General features: G+C 36.0%; 1 protein-coding gene and 1 pseudogene across 2 annotated transcripts in view; one reads left to right on the top strand and one right to left on the bottom strand.

Moving 5' to 3' along the window:
* Positions 1-2,270: 2,270 nt before the first annotated feature.
* The window catches only part of LOC143234611 (neuroglian-like), a 77,736-nt gene continuing 56,526 nt past the window's right edge, over positions 2,271-23,480 (top strand). Inside the window, 1 exon segment of the mRNA XM_076472082.1 lies at positions 2,271-2,495. The gene's annotated coding sequence lies outside the window, so the exon portion shown is untranslated.
* On the bottom strand, positions 15,014-16,456 carry LOC143234612 (dual specificity tyrosine-phosphorylation-regulated kinase 2 pseudogene; annotated as a pseudogene). The gene has a single exon (XR_013018734.1). The product of XR_013018734.1 is annotated as a dual specificity tyrosine-phosphorylation-regulated kinase 2 pseudogene (transcript).

Here is a 23,480-nt window from a genome sequence, read left to right as displayed (position 1 = left end):
TTCGAAATTTCTGTATGTTTGTTGTTTTTTTATTTTATCAGTTCAACTTAGATATAGAGAGTCATTCAAGTAAATAGCCTAACCTTTCATTACTTTAACTGCGTATGCGACAAGATTTATTACTTTGTGATTAAGCACCTTTTCTTGCAGAAAAGATAATGTGACGTACCTTGGCTATCTCTTCTATCGGGCAGTGTTATAACGGTCAAGGCCTTCCCTGCCCTTCCTTATATGAGCTCAGGAAATAGTAGAATGGGGCCACTTGGGGGAGGTGCTTGCTATTAAAATCATGACTTTGTTTATATTATCATATTTTCTTTACTAAAGGCCATCCTCTCCCCTATTACACAGATACATTTGGATTAAGATTTTAGAATTGTAAGGTTAAGAATTCTTAAGAGTATTGTTAAGATTTCGTAAAATTATTTGTGGGACTTACATTTTGTTTCATCTCGAATTTCACTCAGATGATTTCGTTATTACATTTAACCTTTCGTTTTTTTTTATTTCAGTATACTGGGGGAGGGAAGCTCACCTGAACTGGTGAGACACAAAATTAATAAAGGTTTTATTTTACGTCTGTTTATTCTTGCCATTTCTATGCATTCGTTACACAGGGCTCGCAATGTGTATAGTTAACACTTGTTTAAGTATTGTGTTTGACTTTGACTGTGTTCTGAAATAAAGTTTTTTGCTGCACATTTTGTGTGCATACTGTATTTTTTGTTCACAAACTCAGTCGGAGATTTAAGGTCAAAGTGATATAAAGTTATACTTAATGTAACGGATTTACCGTTATACGTTTATTTTAATACCTACGTTTGTTTCAATCTAGTTTTGTATGCATGTGACGTATATTACTCGATGTTTATTGCACAATTCTCGACTGCTCTCTAAATGTGTAGATTTATTTGTTTTACAATTTCGCGCAAAGCTACACGATGGCTATCTGCGCTAGCCGTTTCTAATTTAGTAGTGTAAGACTAGAAGGAAGGTAGCTAGTCATCACCACCCATCGCCAACTCTTGAGCTACTCCTTTACCAACGAATAGTGAGATTGACCGTCACATTATAACGCCCTTACGGCTGAAAGGGCGAGCATGTTTGGGGTGACGGGGATTCGAACCCGCTATCTTCCGATTAAATGTCGAGCACTCTAACCAACTGGCCAAGCCGGGTTACCTAAATATGTAGAATATTCTCGAGAACAGGAATCCACAAATAACTTTTAAATTCAAAATAATATATCTGACTATTTAAAATCGTAATACAAATGTATGTAATATGACAAATCGGAGATCCGTTCGAGATAAATAATAATACATAACATTAGGCATTCCTCAGACATATTAATTAGGAGGCCCAAGTCATTTATTATGATACATGTAACGGAATATATCATACTCTTACAATTTATGAACAATTGTTTTTTTCTAAATTTGAGTTTAATCTCTGGGATCGTGTGTTACAGACACGTTAAATTCTTTTTTAAAGCTGTATCTTTTATGGCATGTGAAATTAAGTATTACCTCAACACCTCACGAGTCACTTGTGAGACACCAACGTTAACACGCTGCACAGAATGGGCCCGGCATGACCAGGTGGGTTAAGGCGTTCGACTCGTAATCTGAGGGTCGCGGGTTCAAATCCTGGTCGCACCAAACATGCTCGCCCTTTCAGCCGTGGGGGCGTTATAATGTGACGGTCAATCCCACTATTCGTTGGTAAAAGAGTAGCCCAAGAGTTGGCGGTGGGTGGTGATGACTAGCTGCCTTCCCTCTAGTCTTACACTGCTAAATTAGGAACGGCTAGCTCAGATAGCCCTCATGCAGCTTTGCGCGAAATTAAAAAAAACAAAACAAGCTGCACAGAAATATATATATATGGTTTTAAGTGTCCCTGTAAAGATTATATGTTTGGAAAATGTATGTAACATGCAAATTAATAAGCTTGTAAGAATTTGGGTTGTACAAAACCACAAGCGATTAGCAGACTATGAATGGCACTGCCGGAAATTTCTCTGACATCATTGAGATCTTTAGGTTGTCAGCAGCAACAACAACAACAAAACGTACTTGATTTTGCTGCTGCTTTGCACCGCTTCTGTCTGTGCAAAAGGAAAAAAAAACACTTAATTATTAAGGTATTGTATTTAAATATGTTTTTGTTTTAGTCAAGTGCAACATGTATAATTTTCACAAACGAATATGTTTGTAAAATAAAGTTACATCCTCCGAAAAATTATCCTTATGTCTCCTGCACTCGCCAACGGTCGATGTGAGTTTATTAAATGACGTCAGCGGCGGAGCCGATTGCGCCGTGTGCAAAATAACGCTTGGATCGAGTCTGTCTCTTCACTCAGAGCGATTGTTATCAAATGTTGGGCGTGGATTGTGAATGCGGCGTAATGCGAAAACATTGATATGAGACGTTCTGGAGAAGAGTAGTGCTTGACAAAATACATCGTTAGAAAAGTAGTTCTTGTTAACAGGCAGGTAAGAATGTTGTCGTTAAAAGAGTTTCCTCTGTAGTTGTAATTAAGAAAAATGTACTTTAAAACACCTATGTAGTAGCAAAAGAAGGTTATGCTAAGCCTAAGCTATAACTCAACAGCTAAATTCTGTTGCTGTTGAATATCCAGTACTTCAATGATCATAGTATTAGTAATACTAATAATAAAGTGGTATCTCATCAACAAATATATCATAACACACTTGTGAGCGTTAGGCTGTTGATATGTTTTTGGTAATTTTTTCAGCTAGCAACCCATCGTTTTTGTTTAAGTTTAAAGTGTATCTTGTAAGTTTGGCTTCCCAGATTTGCTGTTGGATCACTTCTAAGTTCAAGTTGTTAATCGTAATTTGTAGGAACTACAATTTATAAATTTAGCCGTGTTAATTAAATAGCTAGAATAGTTTCCAGTTCGTTCACATAATGAGCCTTGTTATCTCTAGTATCTGACCCGTTACATTATCTCGATTACAGTGCCCTTACAATTAGAGTTACAAGCAGCAAATACTGGGTTTCACTTTTGTATGAATTACTCTTACTTTGAGTTGAAATTGAACTTGTTAAAAAAAAGATTGCAGCAACTTTTTCGAAGTCAGACTTGAATAACAGAAACGAAAAGCTTACACTCGTTTATTGATTTAAATTGACAGAAAACTGAGATTTCATGAACATGTTCTCGTATTTATAGCCTTTACTTTTTGTATTTTTTTCATATATAACGTGTACAAAACTATAATATATATATATATATATATTCATATAATAAATATTATGCATCTGATAGCCACTAATTAAGAATAGGAAATTCGATTTTTGAACTCGAGAAATACTAAAAAGTTGGCACTGTCACTATGCCAAGAATTTAACATTTGGAAACGGATAGCGTGATTAAATCATATTTTCATATAATTTATAAAATATACGCAGTATAAGCTTGAAAAGACATGTAATTGGTATAGAAACTAACTTTAGAGTCCGGTAACGTTGAATCATATTAATAACAATGTTATTATTTTGAAATTTCATTTTACGGTTTAAGCCTGGATAGAAAGAAAACAGTTATCCAATAAGTAACTTAATAAATGTAAGCTTAACTCAAATAAAGTAAACTACTATGTTCTGATGATATGTAAATTTTACCTTTAAGAGGCATATACTTTAAATCGTTAGAGTAATAAATAAATAAATTGAAGGTGGTTGTTTTATGTAAAACAATAAGAGTGCTTAAATTACTGTATTATTTAAGATGTTAGCCTCAATACCAGCATTTTCCGTTTATTATGTTACATATATTTTATTATTGAGAACTGTACATTATAAAATTATTGTGGCTTCATTTTCGACCACTGTTGACATTAACTTATTAATGCGGGATCCATAAACTTTTTATCTGTATGTTCGTATAAGTTATGATATTAAGTTGTTTACTTTGTTGTTTTGCTCTAAAATACTGTGTTAGGTTTTTAACTGGGCCTTCTAAAAGTCCGTTAGGGTCAATTTTGCGTTACCACAGTAGAAATTACGTACATAAATCTTGTATTTTTGTCGGTATATATATTATATAATTTCAGAACTTCACAAACAATTAAGTGTATTAAAGGTAAATTTCTGAAAACTTAGCAATATGTAAGTAATAAGTTTTGTTCTGTAAAGACAATAGTATCTAGGTGTACGAAAGGTAATGCTGTTAGTTATAAATAAATTCTAATGATAACTATTTATGAATTGCTAGGAAGTTTTTATCAGTTGAAGCTAGGTTTTAGTTAAAAAGTATTTATCATAGTTACACAGTGCAAGTATTGTAAACATTAGGTACATTTCATGCTTGAATTTTACCTTTATGTTGTGTTCATGCGAAAGAGAACATTTTAAATACCGTGGATTGAGTTTACAAAATAGAAGTAAGAGGGTGGATAACGGCATTAAAAAGTTGATTTCAATAATGCGCCAAAGCATGGATCGATATAAAAACACTGGTATTTGTATAAGACACGAACAACACTCAAATATACTGTTGGAAACGTTCTTGGGAAGACGCCAAGTTCACCAAGTAGGTAGGTATTTTAGTTGCAGTGGAAACTATGGTTTCCAGGTCGTGCGACTTCAATCATAGTCTTATTAAACTTATTATATTATGAAGACACTTTATGAGTCACAATAAATGATAAAGAAAAGACACCAAATTGTTAAAAATAAAAACAAGAAAAACCTCGTGTTCGGTTACATAAAGCAATAAAACATAATCATAATATCTAAAAGGTCAAAGTGGTATTAGTTAGAGCTACTCGGCACAATCATATAAAAGTAGAGAAATTTAAGTAACATAAAAAATAGAAAAATCTGTTTGTTTTATTAAAAACAACTCAGTTTACATAGGAACAGAATAATTACTACAAATTAAGATTAGAATGTTATCTAGGTTATGAAGGAAAAACGATTGAAATTACACGGAACGCTAGAAAATTAGTTTAAATTATATCGAGGCCTTTAAGATACACATCATATATACCTAAAGAAAAGAACCAATTGAAATTATTCAAAACGCTAGAAAGCGCATTATAACTGCACTTCATAGTTCAGCATGAAGGCAAAGCTATACCACAGAACCTACAAATAATTTTTATACTTGGCATGATTAAATACCTGCTAAGAGGAAAAAGAATATTTTAAAATTAACCCACAAGTGATGCTTTCTCTTGTTGCACTTGTTCATCAGAGGGTCACGTTAATTGAAAATTAACATGTGGTTTAATAAGAAAAATACTCGAAATGTTTTATTGGAAGAGTTATGATCCTTGCTTACTTTTTCATATAATAATTTGAGATATTTCATTAGGTTTACGTATCCAGTCATTGAATTTCTGTGTTATTGTATCGAACGGAATGAGAGATAACTTTTTCACTCTTTGATATGCATTATGTGTAGGTAGCTTGACTTAGAAGTTAACACCCAGATTGTAGTGTAATTAACATTTGTATACTTATGTACAGGATGTTGTATATCTATATCGTGGACTTTTGTTTTATACTTTGAAATACTACCTGGTGGAAATAGATATTTATAGTTCACATAAACTGGCTAGATGAACGTTTAAACTTTGATGCTCTTGTTAATGCGTACTGTGATTAGGGTTAACACAAATCATGTTTATGTCTGTCGCCTGTCAAGAGGGTGTTTAGGTATCGAGTGGCTGCCAGGTTAAGAAGGTTTACTGATTTAATATTAAGGGCTATATAGTTTGAAGATGATTTATGTTTAGGGTGTTTCAGGATTAACCTATCAAGATGACGATCCATGTTTGGGTTCATAAATCTTGTGTTTATTCATAGGAATGATAAGGAAGCTTAATTAATACAGCATTGAAGCATTCCACCATGTCTTTGCAAAGCTATGACTGATAAGAGATCCAGGTCCATACGTATTATCTACAAATTATAAAAGATAGGTTTACCATCTGTGGTCCAAGGGCAGAACTGAAGAAGGTATTGCTGTATATGACGAAAGATATATTCAACAGGTAAACGTTAGGGTATTGTCAGGATGAAATTTAAGAATGTGTGCATTGTTAAGGATGGTACGTAATACAATGTTGTTGAGGGTACATAACCGCACTCTAAAATGGTTGGGGTTCGTAATGAACAACTGTATGACAACTTGACCTTCTCTGTAGCAATGACCACTGGCTTCACCCGTTTCGCTGCTATAGTTACGAAAAGCTTTCCACAGTGGCAGAAAATAAAAAGTGAATCGTCGTATAGTAAAATATATTTATGCTTGATCGACTTACATGTAGACATGCTTTGAAACTCGTGTGTATTACATCATTATCTTGCTGACCTCTTCAATTAGAAGATTCCCCGTTCACAGATAAATTATCAGCGGCGACTGGCGGTCTGACCATTGCACCGTCTTGTTGACCTCTCTAGTTCAGACTCGATGACTCATCTGCTTTTGTTAGCACAACCGCATCAGTCGTTGACTGACGCCATTCGGTGGCGAATCGATCGGTCCAGATAGTTTGCAATCCTCAGCTATTAATATGTGGTGGATATGGACAACAGGTCTTTAACATGACATATTATCTTGCCAACTTACTGCGTTGCGCCTAGTTTCTACTTCTGCGAAACGGATATTTCGAATGGTATTGAGTTTATGGTGATATCTGTACAAAACTTACACTGCAGCGTAAAACCCACATATTAATATGATATTTTATTCACTTCTCGTAGTTCACTGCCCGCCATTGCATGCTAGCCTCTGGTCAAGACTAGGCACACACATGCTTGCGTTATATACGTATATATGATGAAGCAGAGTGAATGCTGTGATCTTTGCCCTTCTTATTTCTTGCTTTTATTTTTTATTTATTTGTGGCAATGATGTAGAATATGCACTTGAAGCACTTCCATAAAAAGGCATGACTAATTAGGCCAAACCATTGTTTATATCAGAAGGAATTCTTTTGCTAGTAACATGTTTATCTCCAGAGGATCACATTAATTGAAAACAAAATACAGACGTTATAATGTTTGTTATAAACAACAATTTAATTGGAGACCTAATCAAATAAGTTATTAAAACTATACCACGGGAGGCCTGACTATATAGAAATACTTAAAATTACACTACAGGAGGCCTGACAGGAAAAACAACAATAAATAGCGTAGACTTGATTTCAAAGTTTTTAAGGCACACAACATATCTAACTTTAATAAAACATTGGTTGGTTGGTCTCCTTATCATTCTATCATCCTATGATTGCTTAAAGCCTCAGTTAGCTAGTCTACTTATCACACGACCATTATTATATTGGTTAAAACATTAGTTGGCTGGTCTCCTGGTTATCCTACCACTGCTGTATTGATTAAAACATTAGTTGACCGGTGTCCTGACTGTCCTACCACTGCTGTATTGATTAAAACATTAGTTGGCTGGTCTCCTGACTATTCTACCGCTGCTGTATTGGTTAAAACATTAGTTTATTCGCTTCTTTACCATCCTATCACTACTATATTGGTTAAAATATTAGTTGGTTGGTCTCTACCATCGTACATATGCTTTATTGGTTACAACATTAGTTAGTCTCTTTACCATCCTGCCACAGTTGTATTGGTTAAAACTTTAGTTGGTTGGTCTTATTACTATCCTACCACTGATGTATTGGTTAAAACCTTTGTTGTTCCTTACCATCATAGAATTGCTTTATTGGGTGAAATAAAACCTTTGTAAGAACAGTTTTTATTTACGAGTATCGAATATAATTGTTTTTTAGATTGTTTGTTATTAAGCACAAGGACACCCAAATGGTTAAAACAAGGTGCTCTCTTTACCATGGGTGTTGAAGCCTGGTTTCTAGCAATATAGGTCAGCAGACTTACAGCTGTACCACAGGGAACCATAGTTATTGTTTTACCCGTTTTCATATGACAGTATTAAAACTGAACGGTGTGAAATGTAGAAACAAAATATATACGTCTTAATTTTAACTTCCAATCTTAAATACTTTGTTCCTTTGAGGAATATATGATATATAATTGCTGTTTTTTTAAATGTTTGAAGAAAAAATTGAACCTTGAATTGATGGGTGCGTCAGTATTAGCCTAGAACAGGGATATACTTGTTCACATTAATGTTTAACTGAAAGGTATTTGAAGTTGAACCTTTACTGGCTTCTTAAAATGTCCGTAACTGAGAGCTCTAGAAGTGGTGTAAACGTGTACTAGTTGGTTAGTAGATAATGCAGCCTTTCGGACACAAGATGCGTTTAACTGATTCAGATCTGAAGTTCCGTGGGTTTGACTGAGTTCTTGTCACATAAAGTAGCAATGATATTATAAGAAATTCTCCCAGTCCTTAAAGGACAGTGAACTCTAAGTTGAATACTAGAAAACCTTCTTGTCTTTTAATTGTGTATAAATAGAACCGGTTAATATTAATTTTCAAGTTAAAAATAGCAGTACTTGAACAATATGAGCAGTTGGATTGTCAGTAGCTACCACTAGTTGTAATTAATTTTTCTTAGTGGTCGATCACGTTACTATAGTGACAAGAAGAACGAACACTGTAACGGTGACTCTTATACTAGAAATAATAAAAACAAGTCATGGAATTGAAATTCCACATCCATGTATTACGATCAGTCATTGGTAACTAATATCACTGACTTAACCCAGTAGACTACTGCTACTCCGTACATTATTAACATAGTTTTAACTCCGTAAAGAATGTAAAGTTTTGTGCTCTACTGTTGTGTTGCTCCTAGGTGATTTAGCGTTAATTATGAGGGTTTATAACACTAAAATTCGTGGTTTGATTCCTGTAACTGGCACAGCAACAGTGGTTCATTATGATAAATTGCTTTTAAGGACAAAACAAACACTGTGGTGTTGTACCAATGCCTTATCTACTCTTGGTGGTGCGGCGGTAAACTTGAGGGTTTCACAACAGTGAATATTGGGGTTCAGTACCTGTGGATGGCCCAGCACATATAGCTCAGTGCTACATTGTGGGTAAACAAAAAAAAAAAAGCTTTTATATGACTAGATAGTCTCATTGATTGAATGCATTAAGTCTTGTGCCCTATCAATCACTGTAGGCACTAGCCACACGTTGAATGACTCAGAAACTCAACGGACGAGGGTAATACTTTCAGAAGCTTTGGCCAAACACTGACCAATGAAATTGACGATTGTCTCCAAATAATCTTATTTCTCAATCCGTTGTTGCTGTCGGTCTTTTAATTCTGGGGTGAATTTATTTTCATATATCGAGAAGCGTCATTGTCATGGTTACACGGCTTTCTGCCTTACTTGACAGTACTAGCCAAGTTGAGGACTTTGAATATTTCCTTCAGTAGTTTTGTGTCTCTCGTATATTCAAAGAAATGTGATGTAAATTCGGTTCCTTGTGTCTCTTACACTCCGTATGTGCCATACAAGTTGCTGGGTGATGAGTCATCGTCAGTTTGAGATGAGAAATGGAAGCATTGTGTGAGGTAATGAGAACGATGCGTGGTATTTACTTAGACATTATCTATGTAGTAAATACTTTGGTCTGGAAGAAGGGTGGAAACATTTAATGTGTAAATAGTAGATTTTGTTGATTTACAACCATTTTATTAATCTAAATAAAAGGTTTGATGTAAAAAGTAATACACTAAACCATTTCATTAACATGAATAAAATGTTTGATGTAAAACTTTAATACACTGAACTATTTTATTAACTTAATTAAAAGGTTTGATGTAAAAAAATTAACACACTAAACCATTTTATTAATTTAAATAAAAGGTTTGATGTAAAAAATTAATGCACTAAATCATTTTATTAACTTAAAAAAGGTTTGATGTAAAAATGTAACACACTAAACCCGTACTGTACGAGCACAATAATAGATTTTAACAGGTATTTAATTCTACACTATCAAAGGTCAAGGTAGTTAGATGCCCTATGACACGTCTGGACATGTTGAAGAACAAAGACGTTTAGTGTGTTTCAGGACACACCAGGAGTTCTTTGCCCTATGATGAGATAATTTAAATTCCGAAGTTCCTTTTTCCTATGGAACTTAGTGTGTGTGTAAAATGTTCTCGTTAAAACATTAAATTCCCTGTATATGATTTCCTAAAATAACGATTTTTGTTATGTGTTTACCGTAGAACTACCAAACCTTATTATTGCTAAAATAAGTCATCCAAAGTTGTGTTTTTCAGTTTCATATTAAATTTTTAGTTCATGTGTGTCTACCAGTAAAGTATAAACATTTTGTTAACCTGACCTGTAGAGATTCTATAGAAGCTGTGGCACTTTTCAGGCTAATGTTTTATGTACTGTGTGAGGTAAGTTTGGATTAAACGGTACAGAATATTTAAACAAATTCTGTTTTCCAGGTAAAGATTAATTGAGTTTTGAAGAAGCGAATTTCTCCCAGTTTATATATATATATATATATATAGGGTAAAACGTGCTCTTAGAGGCGGCGCCAATCTCTTTCCGGCTAGGGGGATGAGGTCGTCTAGATTATAAAAAAACTGAGAGAGAGATCCTTCTTTTTTTAAGAGTAAGTAAGTGCTGCAGTGGAGACTGAGAAGCATTTTGGGATAGCTTCACACCCTTATACCACCACCCCAGCTTGGTGTGATAATAAAAAGAGTAGAAATTTATAAAATAAAGAAATCACATAGAGTGAGGGTGAAAGTTACACACATATATTCTTAACAGGCTCAAATACGTGTAAGTTGTACAACATCAGGTATACATGTCTTCAATAACACGCTATGGACAGTACTATATATACTGTTCGTTTGAACACAACACATTCAGTGAGACAACAGAATGGGAGGCCACTTGCTTATTGTTGTCTTATTTTGTCAAACGAACAGTATATATAGTACTGTCCATAGCGTGTTATTGAAGACATGTATACCTGATGTTGTACAACTTACACTTATTTGAATCTGTCAAGAATATATGTGTATAAATTTCACCCTCACTCTATGTGATTTCTTTTGTTGAACTGTAGACACCCTTTGATAATTAAAAGAATGTAGTATCTCTGTTTCACTTCACTCAGATGTGTGTGTAATAATCAATTTGTCGAATGAGATATTTCAGCAGCCACTTACTTTCTAAAAGCTTTTTTGTATTTCACCAATCAGTGGGTTAAAAATTGACAATGGCAGACTTCCTGTCTGACGAACATCTGTCATGCGGTTAGATTCTCGCTAGGAGGCGACCATCCGTCCGTTGTTGGTAAACGTCTCATGGCGAAACCATGTACATCTGTCCCCTTCCCATCTATTTAATTATTTGATTTGTTGGGTATGTGAGTGTAGTTTAAAATATTAGCTCATAATAGCCATGTGTTCATTTTAGAAATGTTAAACTCTCCCTTAGTCATGTTTTTAGCCAGTGCTTGTATCTGTTGTAAGATCTACACTTGTAGGGCGCTATCGTTGACAGAGGGACTGTGCGCGCAACTAATTGTGCTTCTCAGGGTTAGTTTATTTCAATGTTATACCATCGTTCGTAAATTTTGCCCGTTCTTTTGCGATAATATTCGTTGATATATATAGCTTTGTGTCCAAAATTAGCAATGTATAAAATTATTTATGGTGCAGTATGCGTTAATGGCATAATATTCAAAATATGAATATTGATAATTAATTAATTAATATATTTGAGATATTAATAGTAGGTAATAGTTTTGTGTACGTTTTTATTCTAACTAAATATTTTTCTTTTCAGTAGAAGCCATAACTTTAATAGCGTTATCCTCAGTATGGGGTAGTTGGTATCTTCCAACGATGACGGTGAAGTAAAGTATTTTGTGCCTGAAAAACTTTTGATAAAATACAGGTTTCAAAACTAGAACGAGATGTTACAGTTGTGGCATCTTACTAGTAGGATTTCCAGTGATCCTATAAAGACCTATTTGTTTGTAAAACTAACCATTCTTTTCAACCAATTCCAACCACAGTGGATGTAATTTTATGATGTTTTAAAATTATGTTAGAAACACGTTAAATGTAGCATTAATTGTAGCGAAAAGACGTATGAAATCAGTCGATGACCGATAGTCCTGTGAAAATGACTTACGACTACAGTATCACTTACGATGTAATTACCACCGAGAGGAATTGATACACACAAAGCCCTCCATGAAAGCCGTATAGACTAGCACAGAAGTAAAATTGTGTATCTATGTTTTGAATAAACGTCAGGGTTTCGTGACTTGAATCTCAATAAATCAACCACCGTCTTCAACTATTTGTAATTGAACGGTTGTCGATATACTGTTTTGCGTATTATTTTTCTTTGCATGATCAACATAATTAGTTGCAAGCACGCCAGGTGGCGTATACAGCATTTTAAAGTAACTGTGTTTGAGTTCGAGAATGTATAAGCAACTGGCGTAAGTCGTGGACTTGTAACTATGGATTAGGTAAACGAACCTCGATTACAGTTGATTTTTTTAATTAACTGTATTTATGGATATTCTGAAATGACTGAAAGACTTCTCGAAAACTTGATACTGAATATTCTTGTCTGTTGTCACGTGACGTCGTTTTTAGTAAACCTTGGGTATAATGGAGAACATTACCACATTGGGGTATTCTCGCCGTGCAAATAGTTTGTTCGTTTGTTTTTTTTAAATTTCGCGCAATGCTACACGAGGGATATCTGCGCTAGCTGTTTCTAATTTAGCAGTGTAAGACTAGAGAGAAGGTAGCTACTCAATACCACTCACTGCCAACTTTTGGGCCACTCTTTTATCAATGAATATTGTCATAGTATAACGCCCCCACGGTTGAAAGAACGAGCATGTTTGTTGTGACAGGGATTCGAACCGCAACTGTCAAAATACGAGTCGAGCGCTCTAACCATTTGGACTTGCTGTGCCTCGTGCAACAGAGAAACTTGGGCAAAAAACTTACATTGAAGACAACTGACAATTTTCTCCATGTTGGGAGTTCTAGCAAAAAATACAAGGAGGTCACTAGAAGTCGTGCAAAGTTTTCGTTGTAAAGAAAAAATTGATAACCTAAAGTTGAAAATGGACTGAACTAGTCCATCTGTTGGTGGTTCTGTTATCTCTATGAAGACATCTGTAGCTTGTGTTAAGTTTTATCAACTTGCGTTAGGTGTTTTATGGCGCAAAGCAACGAGGCTATCTGTCTAGCTTCTGTCATTCAGTCCAAAACATCACAATGCTACACGAGGGATATCTGCGCTAGCTGTTTCTAATTTAGCAGTGTAAGACTAGAGAGAAGGTAGCTACTCAATACCACTCACTGCCAACTTTTGGGCCACTCTTTTATCAATGAATATTGTCATAGTATAACGCCCCCACGGTTGAAAGAACGAGCATGTTTGTTGTGACAGGGATTCGAACCCGCAACTGTCAAAATACGAGTCGAGCGCTCTAACCATTTGGACTTGCTGTGCCTCGTGCAACAGAGAAACTTGGGCAAAAAACTTACATTGAAGACAACTGACAATTTTCTCCATGTTGGGAGTTCTAGCAAAAAATACAAGGAGGTCACTAGAAGTCGTGCAAAGTTTTCGTTGTAAAGAAAAATTGATAACCTAAAGTTGAAAATGGACTGAAATAGTCCATCTGTTGGTGGTTCTGTTATCTCTATGAAGACATCTGTAGCTTGTGTTAAATTTTATCAACTTGCGTTAGGTGTTTTATGGCGCAAAGCAACGAGGCTATCTGTCTAGCTTCTGTCATTCAGTCCAAAACATCACAAGGCAAAACCAGGATCGATCCAGTTGACAAAACTATAAAAATATGTTGACCGACGGCGACTGCCTTCATGTCGAACATTTTGACCTGCAGCTTTAAAATGCCCTTGACCTGCGTCTCCTTTGGATAATAAATCGCTAACAATTACAACCTGCACACTTAACACAGGCAGCTTGTACTAGTGAAGGCATAATTTGTATGGCCGTTTATTATTCTCTTTCCTTGGCAAATTAATCATTTTTGTTTACATCATCGGTGATACTTGTTGAATTCTGTCCGTATAACTTAGGTGTATTAGGTTTGAATTTCGCGCAAAACTATACGAGGGCTATATGCACTAGCCGTCCCTAAATTAGCAGTATAAGACTAGAGGGAAGGCAGCTAGTCATCAACACCCACCACCAACTCTTGGGCTACTCTTTTACCAACGAATAGTAGGATTGACCGTAACATTTAAACGCTCACACGGCTGAAAGAGCGAGCATGTTTAGTGTAACGAGGATTCAAATATATATCATGTGGTATACATCCAGATTAAATTAAATTAAAGCTAAATGTATTAATTCATGAATTAGTAAAAAGTTATCAAAATCGTTGATATATATAACAGTTATGAAACCACAGACTAGTCAGGAAGTCAACATAGACGTTGATACATTTAGTGATTGTGAAGCCGTGTATTAGTAAGAAAGTCAGCACAGCCGTCGACATATTTAATGATTGTGAAGCCGTGGATTAGTAAGGAAGCTAGCACAGCCATCGTTACATTTAACTGTTGGGAAGCCGTGGATTAGTAAGAAAGTCAGCACAGCCATTGATACATTTATTTATTGTGAAGCCGTGGATTAGTAAGGAAATCAGCACAGCCGTCAGTTTATTTAGTGATTGTGAAGTCGTGGATTAGTAAGGAAGTCAGCACAGCCATCGATACATTTATTGCTTGTGAAGCCGTGGATCAGTAAGGAAGTCAGCACAACCGTCGGCACATTTAGTGATGGTAAAGTCGTGGATTAGTAAGGAAATCAGCACAGCCGTCGGCACATTTAGTGATGGTAAAGTCGTGGATTAGTAAAGAAATCAGCACAACCGTCGGCACATTTAGTGATGGTAAAGTCGTGGATTAGTAAGGAAATCAGCACAGCCGTCGGGACATTTAGTGATGGTAAAGTCGTGGATTAGTAAAGAAATCAGCACAGCCGTCGATATATTTAGTGTTTGTTTGTTTGTTTTTGAATTTCGCACAAAGCTACCAGAGGGCTATCTGCGCTAGCCATATTTAGCCCCTAGGATCACTTCTGGAGCTCTGTAGAATCGCGACTGAATGTAAGAGTACACTCTTTGATGTTCGTAGCAACTGGATCCAAAATCAATCACTTTAATCCCACTACGACCTTGCTGTTTAAGCAATACATTCTCTGGCTTCAGATCGCAATGAATTACTTTATTCCGTTGTAAAACATCTAAGCACTGAAGTAATGAATGTGCAAACTTACGAACTAGCTGCAAACTAAATCCCTGAAACTTGTTCTTTTTCAAGAGCTCGTACAAATTAATACTTAGCAATTCAAACGTTATACATGTATGGTTGCGGAATGTAAAGATCTCTAGCATGTAAACAATGTTCATGCCATTGTCTTTATCTTGTTTACGAAGGTGGTCCAGTATGCGAATTTCTTCTTGAGCCTGTCGATGAAAACGCTTTTCATTACGAACCATTTTTAAAGCTACATGTTGATGGGTTTTGTGGTCATATGCCTTCACTACTTGACCAAAACTTCCTTTACCAATAATTTTAAGCATTTCATATCGATATGCTATATGATCATGAGGTACGTGTAAATATGAACCATGCTCATCATCATAGCCACAATTACTCGGAGCTCCTATAACACCCTGTCTTTTCTTTGCATTGGCACCAATGAAGTATACTTGTGGGTAGCTACATATTTCATGGCGTTCATATGGTGTGAGTTTATGCATATACAACTTTATTACCTGCTCGGGGGTGGCAACTAGGGTCTTTTTTCCAGAAACATTTCTGTTATCGGATGTTTCATCACAATTTCCAACTTGTGGCATGTATGGGTTATTGTGTACACTGCCCGACTTCGTTGCAAGTCTTCTGCAAGTTCTGTTATTATCTTCAGGACTGTTTTCACTGGGCAACTGTTGGGCTTGTATGGATGCTCTTTGGCAATTTAATCCAAAACTATTGCTTGTGAAGCTATTGTTAATAACTGGCAACGTGACTTTTTCTATATTTTCGGGTAATTTTGGAAGATATGTTTCGCTTGCAGAAGAAATGCTGTTTGTTCCAGTTACGCTAGGAATACAAGTCTTATTTCGAGATAATGGCATTTTGATACAGATATCCTTTTAAATTTATGCTGGAAAATTCCAAGACGGACTGGATATGCATAAATATCTGTATAGTTAGGCCTAAACAAGCACTGATAACAAAGGCTGTCTCGACTGCTGCATTATAATAAATCAGCGAAATCGATGATGTAAATACATATTCCATAAAAAACTGAAAGATCTAATTAAAAATTCTGATACATAACTGAAGTACAATAAGATAAAGTGGGTCAATTAATTAAATGCTAAAATAACAGCTATATTACAGTAAAACCTAAACTGACAGTAACATATACCATGCCCTCCTCCTGTATCAGAACCTCCTTTCTTCTTTCTTTGAATACTTGGCACGATCCATATGATCATCGATAAACGTCACATATGACGTTTTTTACTTAACCAATGGAAAGCCAATAACTTGGCAGGAGAATTTTATATCAACTATTAGTAAAATATTAGAAAGGCAATAACTGTTTTCGTACGAATGTCTTTACCAATATAGCGAAGCATGATAATAACTAATTTTCTTGTCATTAGTATTAAAATCATATTTCTAACACTGAAACATTTATTTAACCCTCAGAGAAATAGTGCAATGTTGAGAAAGGTAATAGGCCTAATTCTAATATCTGTAATGACAAGTAATATTCGAATGGAAGTTTAAAAAGAATAGAAGCATAGAGAGATATAATACATTAAATAACAAAAATAAATAAATAAATAAATTTGTATTTGTGGGGTCAACTATTCATGTCGAAGATTTTAAGATAAAAAAAAGTTTTGTTTGTTTGTTTGTTTTGAATTTCGCACAAAGCTACTCGAGGGTCATCTGCGCTAGCCGTTCCTAATTTAGCAGTGTAAGACTAGAGGGAAGGCAGCTAGTCATCACCACCCACCGCCAACTCTTGGGCTACTCTTTTACCAACAAATAGTGGGATTGACCGTGACATTATAACGCCCCCACGGCTGAAAGGGCGAGCATATTTGGCGTAACGGGGATTTGAATCCGCGAACCTGAGATTACGAGTCGCACGCCTTAACCCACCTGGCTATGCCGGGCCGTGATACAATTAGTGATTATGAAGCCGTGGATTAGTAAGAAAATCAGCACAACCATCGATACATTTAGTGATTGTGAAGTCGTGGGTTAGTAAGGAAGTCGGAACAAACGTCGGGAAATTTAGTGATTGTGAAGCCGTGGATTAGTAAGGAAGTCGGCACAGCCGTCGATACATTTAGTGATTGTGCAGCCATTTAGTTATGTTACCCTCGGGGCGAAACGTGTATCGATTAACCATAGTTCGCACCTGGCGGAAACCTAGGAGCCTATTTTTTTTTGTTCTGTTAAGAGTGTAGATCTGAACCTCACGTTGTATAGAACGTTACCTTACCCAGGTATTCTTGGTACGGTGATTGAGAGAAGTTCTTGTGTTGTCCAATGAAGCTTGACGTTCGCATTGTAAGTTGGGTGTTCACCTGTCTGTTCGTATTCGGTATAGTATGTTTCGAAAAATGTTGGAGTATATACCATCAATTTCTCAGAAAATTTACTTTTTAGCATTATATGGTTTCTGCAAGATATAACTTAATCTTCCGGCTTTCAGCTAGCTATTTACTCCTTAGATACTTTTAGAAAGATAGTACGACCGTCCCTTCCAGTTTCCGTATTATTTAAAGTGTAAATATTCGTTCCTTAGTTTTGTTTTGAATTTGGTGCAAACCTACTCGAGGGCTATCTGCGCTTGTTCCTTAGTACGGAGTTGAATTATCGAATACATAACGAGGCTGTGCAGCTCAGCTATTGAATAATATTCCTAGCTATTTGTGAAGTCACCTTTTCAAAAACAAAAACGTAAAATAATTAGTGAATGAGGTCTAAACTTCAAATTACAAACTTATGAAATCGTATTAGTTATTTTAATTAGCGGTTTATGACTCGCTGTGTTGGTCTCGTCAACTGAGGCATCTGCCCAGCATTACCTTGTAATCGGATTACCTGTATTCTGTAACAGCCTTGTAACGTAATTCATCACTTACCAACAGATTTACTAGGTCGAACAGTATTTTTTATTAGTAGTAATCTACCAGAATTCTATGAGCTGTAATGATAAAATGTCCACCAGTACGAATAATGAGTTGACGTTTTTACGATGTCATATTTGGTAAGGGGAAAAAGGAAAGCTCGTAATGTGAAAGTTGCAAGTTGATATCCCCGTCACGCTAAACATGCTCGCTATTTCAGACGTGGAGGTGCTATAATGTGACAGTCAATTCCACTATTCGTTGGTAAAAGAGCAGCTCAAGAGTTGGCGGTGGGTGGTAATAACTAGCTGCCTTCTCTCTTGTTTTACACTGCTAAGTTAGGGACAGCTAGGACAGATAGTCCTCGTGTAGCTTTGCGCGAAATTCAAAACAAACAAACACTTTGTAGAGAATTTAAAAAAATTAAGACTAGATCCCGATATGGTAGGTTTAGTGGGGTGGGCTTCCCATCGTCTTCTAAAACCTCTAAGGAATTGGGTGATGAACACAGTGTAATAAAATATAATAGGTCTAACACTAATGTTTTATGAAAAGGATAATGAATTATAATCATGCTTCGCCATCTCACAGAAGGCGTTCACACCAAAACAAAATGTTGATGTAGTAAGTTAAACGACTTACGTGAGTACTGTTCCTTCCAGAACTGTGTTTGTTCTTTATTAGCCTGTCTGGTATTGAACGAAGCGTGTCGTAGGCAGTGGTTACTGTGGGTTATTATGCATACACTCTTATTCGTCTTGAAAAACCCTAAGCGACCGCATAAATGACGTATTGTTTTACAATACAATAGACCTAATTTTGATGTTTTATGACAATTATAATTAATTATATATGAACTGTTTTTTTTTTTTTTTTTTTCGATTTTATGTTACCGTTTGTGTTCTTTGACAGCTGACTAACGTTGTTGACAGTTTACTCAGGTTAGACGGCATCTGTTTATATATACTCTCAAGTCTGGTGGAACCCTAACCATTATTATGGAGAGTTTGCTTTGGTTACACGTCATCTGTTTGTACTTACTGTTGTGTCATATTTGATTGTCCCTAACCAACATTATGGATATTTTACTGCGGCTACATGTGATCTGTTTATATTTACTATACACTTATGTTTGATGAAACCCTAACCAACATTATGGACAGTTTATTTCGGTTACACCTTATCTGTTTATGTTTATCACACTGTCAGGTTTGATGGAACCCTAACCATCATTATGTTGTTACAATCATCCACAACATTGTGCTGGTATTATTACATTATATTACAACAATCAGGCTCAACATTTTAGTATCATTGTTGAAGTATATTGTAACAATAATTTACTTTCCTAATTAAGCTATAATGTAACTGTCGATCGCACCATTTCGTTCGTGTACTTGAGTTACACCGTAAGAATCGGGTATAACAGTTTGAACTGCCAGCTTGGCTGACAGTTTTATCGATCAGTGAGAACCTAAGGTTTCTATAGTGATAGTTAACTTAATAAACTGATCCAAATAAACAACAGTAACTTTTTCTTAAGAATAAGAAAAGAATGAAAACTTGCAATACTGCCTTTGTGTACCTCTTCTGATTAGGCGAACATTTATACAAAACAAAAATTATCAGTTGCAGAATATTTGAAGCCCTTGAGTGGAGACAAATCAACATTACGGCTTCTTCAAATCATTTCAGCTTGTTTACATGTTATACGATCACTGTGTCAAGGATTGTTTGTTTTTTGAATTTCGCGCAAAGCTACTTGAGGGCTATCTGCGCTCGCCGTCCCTAATTTAGCAGTTTAAGACTAGAGGGAAGGCAGCTAGTCATCACCGCCAACTCTTCGGCTATTCTTTTACCAATGAATCGTGGGATTTACCGTCACATATTATAACGCCCCCACGGCTGAAAGGGCGAGCATGTTCGGTGCAACGGGGATTCGAACCCGCGACTCTCAAATTACGAGTCGCACGCCTTAACCCACCTGGCCATGCCGAACCCTGTGCCAACGAACTGGAATTTTTCTTTATATGCCAATTCACAATTTGGTCTGTTTATTTTGGAGAACCTGATCAGAGGAGTGAATGGTGTCGGTACTTCAATAGTGACTTTGCAAGAGCCAGACTTTCAAATGAAGAAATTTGTGTTCATAACTTCCGTGTGGAAATAATATCAAGATCTTCCTTATCCTTTGCTAATGAGCAACTTCTGTGAGTTTGTATTATGTAGCTTTAGGGTGGAAAAGGGTTACGAATGCAACAGGAAATTCAAGGTCACTGAAAAAAATGTTTTGTCCGGTTGATGTGTTTTGATGTGGAAACTATCTGCTATCCGGCGAGAGAATGTATGGTTAACTTATGAAAAGTATTATAAAAGCTAGACAATTTAAATTTACCGTCAATGTCTGTTGGGGCAACCCTTTAAACACACGTTTGTTGCCTCATTGTTGGACGAAGGTTCAAGACCCGGGATATGCATAATAGTCATTTTTGATTAAAAAGAAGTGATAAGCGTTAGATAAATGTGTCACTAAAATCGTTTAAGAAAACATAGGGTATAGTAAAGAGACTAAAAGAACTTGACGCCTTCACTTATTTCGTCATCAGAAATATGAGAGATACTATTTCATGTCATTAAAACATATATTATTTTATTATTTATGCCACTCGATTCCATGAAGGAACATAGGGCCGCAATCTCTTGCGGATTCATCAACAGGCTGGTTTTTTAAGTGAGTAGATTGTTAGCCCACCGCACAACCCCCAACCAGGAGGAAAAACCTTAGCCGTCCCTAATTTTGCAGTGTAAGACTAGAGGGAAGGCAGCTAGTCATCACCAACCACCGCCAACTCTTGGGCTACTCTTTTACCAACGAATAGTGGGATTTATCGTCACGTTATAACGCCCCCACGGCTGAAAGGGCGAGCATGTTTAGCGCGACCGGGATGCGAACCCGCGACCCTCGGATTACGAGTCGCACGCCTAACGCGCTCGGCCATGCCGGGCACAAAACATATATAATGGAGAGGAAAACTAAAATAAATATTGAAAAAGTATGTTTGATGGAATATAGGTTTTTAAATTTTACTGGGAGAATGAAGGGTTTGATAATAAATTCAACTAATAGTAAGTGTTATGAAGTAAACTAGCAACGGTTTATATACGAAAATTAGATGGCAGAAGTTCTTTTAGTAAGGGATAATCTAAAAAATTATCTATTTGTATTGCATATGTACGTAACCCAGCTGACGTGTTGCCCTCTGTCTGATCTGTAATATTTCTTAGGGCTTCGTGAAATTCGAATATTTGAAAGTATCCGTATTTGTCGAGAAAGTAATTAAAGAAGGTCTGAGAAGTAGAATGTCAGACTAGTGAGACGTAGGTTGTAAGTCCACTGTTCTCCAGGCTAGACACCCTATTGATCGTCTTCCCGCAAAGGAGGGAAGATTGCTACCATCTTCAAGACGCCTTGGAAACTGCCGTTTTATTGTAGAGGTTTTCACAGTGTTGACGCGTTATTTTCCTGAAGAACAGTCAACTATTCGAACGAGCTCGAGTTTTGGACCTTTTGTTGTGTGCTTTTTGTTTTAAATTCACTGGCGAGTTATTTGTTCAGTCAGATACTGACAGTAGTTCAACGTTAGGCTTATATTTTATATAGTTGGTGATATTTTTTGGTAATGAAACATAATTATTGTATTTAGTATGCTGTAAACAGCAACAAGGTCAATATATTATAACTGCATGCAAAATTACAAGTTATGTGTAGTATTTGTTCCTTGATTATGGAGTGTTAAACGGCCCCGATAACAAAACATTTTAAAATATCAATTAATATCGTATCTTATTTGTAATACTTTCCAATGGAGCATAAAATACACAACTTTTTTTAAAATAGAATGTATATTTGTTGGTAAGCGCAAAGCTATACAATGGGCTATTTTTGTTGCGTTCACCGTGGATGTTTACAAGGAGTTTTTACCAGTGTGAGCCACTGGGGTTTATCGAACATTTGTCCAAGGGCTTCCTGTATTGTTTTTGTTTCCTAGTTTGTCAGTAAAATTATATTAATTTAAATTAGCTAAATATGAAAGAACTGCAGTTATGTCAGTGAGGGATTTTATAAGTTGAATATTATGGCCAACATTAATGTTACTGACAGAGGAATTTTTTTGAAAATGTTTGTTGAATATATTTATATAACTTATGTTTTTATTCCACCACGTGTTAATATAATAACATGTTTCACGTACTACAATGAATAGTTACACAACTAAATTAGAATATCGTATTATGAATTTTTAAATAAGCTTCTAAGATATTATTACATACAATAATGCGCTTACTAAAGCCCTTTGCCAGAAAATATTCCGTGAATGTTTTGGAACCACAGCTTCTACGATATAAATTTGACCAAAACGACAAATTACAGCTACTTTTACTGACGTTCATGCACGGCTAGAGGAAAGTTGTTATTTGTTTGAATTCGTACTTTCCTCGAGGTGTATTTCTGAAGCCAGAAGTAAACCCTATTCGTTGCATTCTGTTATTTCTGATATATCATGTAAAAGAGGTGATTAGCAAATGGTGAAATCCGTGTAACTTCACGTACTTTTGTTATAGTTGCTTGGGTTGATTTTGTATACGGCCATGCAGAAGGGAAATAGGTATTACAAAGGATGATAAATGAAAGACTTGTTGGGTGACAGTAACTACTCTGGCACCGTATCTTGACCCTTGAAGAAAGTACAGCGAGTGAAAGCATCATTCTGTAATTCCTCTTCTTGCCCGTCCAGTTGGAATAAATATAAGATTTCTACACTGACATAGCTACACTCCATGTGAGAGTTTTTATTTCCTGTACTTATACATTAATTTAGTTATTTTTCTTTTCACATTAAACTGCATTACAAAAAGTGGGACATAAGAAACTTAAAGAATAGAGTAGATGTGCTCTTGATCCCTGTAATGTCTAAGGAACGCTTGAAGATTGATTGCTATCTCAAGTGAAATAGGTTTTAGGCACGACCTGATGTATAATAAACGTGGTTTCGTGTTCCTCCAGTGCACTAGGTTTTCTACACGACGTGATGTATAATTTGTTTGTTTTGAATTTCGCGCAAAGCTACACGAGAGCTATCTGCCGTAGCCGTCCTTAATTTAGCAGTGTAAGACTAGAGGGAAGGCAGCTAGTCATCACTACCCGCCGCCAACTCTTGGGCTACTCTTTTACCAACTAATAGTGGGATTGACCGTCACATTATAACGCTCCTATGGCTGAAAGGGCGATCATGTTTGGTGCAACCGGGATTCGAATCCGCAACCCTCGGATTACGAG

The sequence above is a fragment of the Tachypleus tridentatus genome, chromosome 12 (assembly GCF_004210375.1).
Source record: "Tachypleus tridentatus isolate NWPU-2018 chromosome 12, ASM421037v1, whole genome shotgun sequence".
Taxonomy (NCBI): Eukaryota; Metazoa; Arthropoda; class Merostomata; order Xiphosura; family Limulidae; genus Tachypleus; species Tachypleus tridentatus.
Note: the sequence above shows the minus strand (reverse complement) of the source record. Positions and strands in the feature narration are given on the sequence as shown.